The following is a 6,000-nucleotide window of genomic DNA, read 5'->3' as shown; positions in this document are numbered from 1 at the left end:
GTTATAGCAATACCTAACCCAAGTTTTTAGGCAACACAGGCCTTTCAGGGCAGTGGTGGCCGATGCAATTAGTTCTTTTCTCTGAGGCACAGGCGAATGAATTTCCGTCATAATTATTGTGAGTGCAATTGCGCTGCTTACTAATACCGCCACCACAGCAATTACCAGCTGCGGAATGATAGAAACTTGCCCAAAAAGCCGTGCGAATGTATGGTATGGTTTGGTATAGTACGGTAAGATACGATATGGTATGATATGTTATATGGCATAGTATGGTATTGTACGCAGGGTCTAACGTGCAGAAGCTGCACGTGTGCTATGAGGGGCGCAGTAGTGTAGGGCTCCTGATTAATTTCGTCCACGCGGGAGTTCTTAAATATGCACTGACATGGCGCATAAGGGTAGATATTCGCGATAGTCGGTTGTTCATATCACGGTTGGTCACGGCGTGAAAAAAACGGGACGAACACGAGAACTGGACACACACAGCGCTGAAATTCAGCTCAAGAATTAGTTCGAGAAATCGTCAGTTTATGGAGAGATCACAGCATGACCAAATCAAATCAAATCATGATAAGGAAGCATGCAATATGGTCACCGTGTGACATGAAAGCGAGGGATATACTATCTATCTGATAAGTATTAAGTTTCTTTCCTAGGTGTTTTTCAATGTGGTAGGCCTCTACTGTCGCCCTGGTTAGCCGGTATTTTCTCTTCGTCACAATTTTGCTGTCTCTGCATATCAGCTCGCACAAATATCCGTTCGCTGTACCTGCAACCTAACTCTTTCCAATTTTCTTTCGTAGTGATATTCGTTTCTGTGATTCTTTCCGGGTATGCTTCCCTTACAAAAATGGTCCATATACTTTCTATAGACTTCTTAAGGACTGTATTACCTTCCTATAGATATTTCATTTTGTCTATTCATTGTCTATTGACTGTCTATAGTGAAAAGTGTATTAAAAGTGCGCGGCCACAAAAATATATTGTCCATTGACTGCCTGTACGATTTATATTCTCTGTAGACTAGCCTACAGAGTTTGTCTATAGAAAGTCTGTAGACTTTTGACAAAAGTCCACGGATAGTGTATAGGCTGCGTGAGGAAATTTTCGTAAGGGTTCATGTCAGCATGGTAGAAAAAGATGCATTTATTTCAGAGAAAACTGGATTAAAATATTTTCCCCCCACTTGATTCAAACTCGTGACGTCTACAGTGAAAACGACTGCGTGATCACCATTTTCGAGTAAAAAGCGGGGTAGCCAAGACTCTGAGGTCCGCGTACAAAAAATGTGCTGATGTCCCGCAGTTTCTTTCTTTTTCTTGCGAAATCGGTCCATGATGGCGGTACCTGTATGTAATAGTTTTAATGATCTGTCTTATAAAAGCTTTTTTCCCCCGTAAATATAGCGTCTTTTTCGTTAGAATTCGGTAATGTAGCGACACAGGTCAACTTAAATCTCTCTACACTGTCCCTTAAGGACTTAACGAACGTGAAAAGATCACCCCTCCTTCTGATTCTTCCTCATCTTTTTCTATTTGCGTTTATTCAAGAACCTTTAAGACTTAGTTGGCCCCAGTGCTGAAGATTGTTCAGTCTCGGAAGTGAAAACAGAAAGAACTGCAAGAACTGAATAACGACAAAAAGTAATCAATTGGAAGGCTTTTAGCAGTACAGGCTGATGTTAGGAACTAGCTTTTGAAAAAGCTTGAACTTAATTGTTATGTTATTACTTTAGCTTCATTCATTCAGTGTCATTATAATGAGATTGAACAGCTTCGAAAGTTTTCTTTCGTGCCAATTTTTGTTGGTGCATTATATCAATAAAAAATCAACAAAAAATGAAAGGGAAAGCAGCTCCACTAATAGAGCGTCCATACAAATTAACCAATGACGCGAAAACAACTCTGCTTTACTGTTGTTTTCGTTGGGCTTATTGTCGTTGTGTATAGCATAAACCAACGCCTTCTTCTCCTTGATCAGTGCTATCCGGACATCGGCGATTGGTATGTAATATATAGAAACTACTACGACGACCCATATTTCGGTAAAACGGAGAAGTGTGCCAAGTTCTCGACTTACGGAGATTACCAGAACTTCAGCAAGGCGGCCATTACCACTTTCGGCAAAAAGGGAGTTCGGTAAGAAGTTTCAAAAATGTTCCCATGAAATCTTTTGAATGAGAACCAATTAAAAGACTTGCTACAGTGCTTGGCCAAAACACTGAGTGGCTTTGACTGATTTAAAACCTCATGTCCAAAGTTCATAGCTCATAAGACAAGTGTAGTAGCGGAAACACTGCGCTTGTCCATTTCAGGAGCGGGCGGATATATCTAAGTTCAACAAAGTGCTACTCGGCTAAAAACGTGTTGATCTTCACTCCTCGTAACGGTAAGTTTGCAAAGATGCTTGCAGGTGAAGGTATGGACACTGGAATAGCACGAGCTGCTTTTCTTCTTGCGAATGTTTTCATGTAAAATCCGTTGTGGGGCTAGTTGGTTCATTCTCAGAATTCTTTTTTTTTGCGCACACAAAGACGACACAATAAGACAAGGGAGGCTGGACGGAACGCTCCATCCTGTCTTCCTTGTCTTATTGTGTCGTCTTTGTGTGCGCAAAAAAGAACACCCTTATGTAACACCCTGGAAAAGGGTCTTTAAGGAAAATAAAGTGAAGTGAAGTGAAGTAAATGAAGTGATGGCGTGGAGGCAGCTTGCGTCTTATGAACCGTGAAAATTTTTGTCAACGATTACAGAACGGCGCGAAAAAAAAGGGGGGAATCAAGCAGCGATACAAGTATACATACCCTCTAGTACTGCCTTCACCCCTCGTCCTGTTTTGAACAACGTTTTCTACGTCTTAAAATTTTGCACCAGCCTGCAAAAGTCGCCATACTTCCCAATTTATTCTCAGTTAATTTCGGTCATTCGGAGATCGCATTAAATCGATTGATTTGTTTACGCCATCCTGCAATAGCCCCATGCAGAGGCTGCAGTATACAAAAAAATAATAAATAAAAAATAATCATTTTTATGGCAGACGTCTTTGGGAGTAGAGGGGGGGGGGGGGGGGGGGGTTAAGACATAAAACGCTTTGAGCGGTAGAATATGCATCAATGTAAGCCGTGATCACAGCGGTTATTGGAAGTCTTCATTGAAGTTGCTTTTCATTATTGTGCAAATTACCGAACTGTACGAAAGAGCCAAGTTCACAACACCTGCTTAAAAATACTCTGCGTTTTTTTCTTCCCTCATTGCTTATTTTTTCAGATGTATTGGTGTGCATTTGCCTGCCTATATTTCACGAAAAACAATCTAGCCAATTTCCTAATTCTTTAATAATGCCGAACAATCTTAGAACAAAAACTAAATATCGGAAAACTGTAAGGTACTGTTAGGAAAGTATTGGAGGTGGTGGTGCATTCTTCCGGTGTGTAGCAAAATCTTTCTTTAAAAGTTTTTTCATCGCTCACATCGGGCAGTCAGGACTGCCATAGAAAACCAATGGGAAACACTTTTGACGATAGCAAACACTTTAATAGCGAAGAAAAATGCAAGCGTGCCGACGGGAGATTTGCGGATACATTCATTGTTATAGTGACATCTTACGATGCATGAAAAAATTGCTTTCATAAACTCTTTCCTGTTCAAAAATGCATCTGTCCAGAACTGTTGGGTATGCTATGCCCCGAATATCGTTTTTTCACTTGTATGTTTTTGTTAGTACTGGCAAGTGACTCCTTTTAAAACCTTTGACTCTGGCACGTCTTTTTGAATTTATACCTGTATACGCATTGTAATGCCTTTCATGCAATCAAAATTTTCAAAACCCTAGTTTTTAAAAGGCCTGCTAATGACCTGCGCATCCCGAGTGAAGTCAAGCACTCCGGGAAGGATAGGGAGCGTGAGGGAAATAAAGAGGGGTAATGGCAGTGTTACATGAGCAGAGAATGTGTTCTGTGTCTACCAACTCATTTGCCTCGATCCCTGCCTGCATGACCAGGTATCCAACGCAGGGCGATTGTAATGTTCGGATTGCTACTACAGGATTCTACTAGAATGTCACCCCATGATGCAAGACAACTAGCAAGTAGCCTTGGTGAACGTAAATTAACTTTGAAAGTATGTTTAGTTGAAAAATAGTACTCATGAAAACAGTTATCGGCGTTCCTGGCCCATCGACCATGGGCTTTTTATTAACTTTTTAAGCTTAGGTGAAAGTTATCACTGGTGTACAAGAAAAACAATGAAAAAATGTATACAAAGTCTTTTCCTTACCCCACAGCGCTGGGCTAGCTGTTGCTATTTTAAAACCCCAGATTTTGAAAAGCGAAATTATATCCCTGTAGAATTTCCAGAAGTAATAAGGTTATGTATGTATGTCATGTAGCTTACGTAGGTATCATGTAGCTCATGTAGTTTATGTATGTAGCTTATATATTTCATAAAGAGCCCCGCTTTTTCTTTCCATTGCCTGTGAATAGCCTAAAGAGGGTCTCGGTTCTGGTAGACTGGACGCCATCGGTAGCTTAAGAGGGTCCTCGCACAGCTTCCGCCCTCACCGTTAGGTCACGTTCCACGTCATACTTGCGGTAATACAGGACGTCGTACTGCGCGCTGGTGAACACTTTCGAGGTTAACTTACGCGGAACATGAAAACCTCGAAAGCAGAAGATTGGACAGCCGTCGCCGTAGTTCAGTTGGTAGAGAACTAGACGCGAAATTCGGAGGTCGCGGGATCGGATCCCCGCGCGGAATGTATGTTTTTTCTGCTGCTTTTTAATCAATTATCTTTAAGCGCCGAAATAGTTGTACTTCTAATCTTCCATTGATAAATCTCACAAGAAAAAACACCCTTTGTTTCTTGGTTTCAGTGACTGTAAGCTTTCTTCATGCAAGCTTCTGGTAACCGTGTTGTCTTAAGTAATATAAATAGGAATATAAAGGGTTTCGTTACATGAAGCAAAACATGGACTCATAAAGCAAAAAATTTATGCGTGAAATTTCTCCGTTTTCATTAATATGGCGGTGCTGGCTGGAGCGAAGAATACAGACCACAGTTAAACGTAGAGCAAAAAGAAATATCATCATTGATGTGGCGACGAAGACAGGCTAATCTCGCCTCTGTACAAACACCAACATCTTCACATCCCCATGGCGTTGGTGACTGAGAGAGGACAAATTAAGCTTTGATTAATACGGGGCAGCTAACATACTTGAACATTTAAAAACTTGCGATTGAGGTCATTGATGATTTTATATTTTCTTGTTACCTAGTATTAATAGCTTACCTGGCTTCCTAACTTATTCCAGGTACAGGGCCTGGAGCTGTGGGTCATTTAGTATACGCAAGGTGTGGAACTTGTCTCATTGTTCGCCATATTTACGCAGCAAACGGTAAGAACACCTCAGCTTGTTCTAGCTTTGAATGATGACTGTAACTGCGAGGGAGTTGAAGGGAAGAACACCCTCCTTTTTCTACTCCTTTTAATTTTTGGCCAAGCCAAGCAATACAACTTATTACTCAAGCTCCAACGTTTTTTGTCCCGTTCTGGTGACGTTTGATAAAAAAGTCTAGAAAGGAGCAGAAAGTGAAAATGACGGAAGTTCGTCTGGGTTGTTTCACCTGTTTGTTGTTTCCAACGAGCAGGTTACGGCTGCACGTACTGGCTTCATTCAAGTGCAATGGGACAGGAGCACCGAGGCTGTGAGTTCATCTACGATGAGAACTGCGGCTCGTCACCAAAGTATCAAATATACGACCAGTCCTGCCAGGAGCACTCGCTGTAGGGCTGTTTTCTGTCGCAGACCCTATCGTCACCAGTCCAAGTGCCCACCTTGAAGCCATCGACATGATTGTAGCTTCTAGCCACGTTATGAGAGACTACTAATAAAGCCTAATTTTTATTGAAAATTTTTTTAAGTAATATGAGCACGCAGAAGTGAGTGCTCCATGAATTCTTCGAATAATAAATGCTCTGAACCATTGTCATGGTGATTA

The sequence above is a fragment of the Amblyomma mixtum genome, chromosome 6 (genome assembly GCF_055824585.1).
Source record: "Amblyomma mixtum isolate Tamu chromosome 6, ASM5582458v1, whole genome shotgun sequence".
In the NCBI taxonomy this organism is placed as follows: domain Eukaryota; kingdom Metazoa; phylum Arthropoda; class Arachnida; order Ixodida; family Ixodidae; genus Amblyomma; species Amblyomma mixtum.
This window is presented reverse-complemented; position numbering follows the sequence as displayed.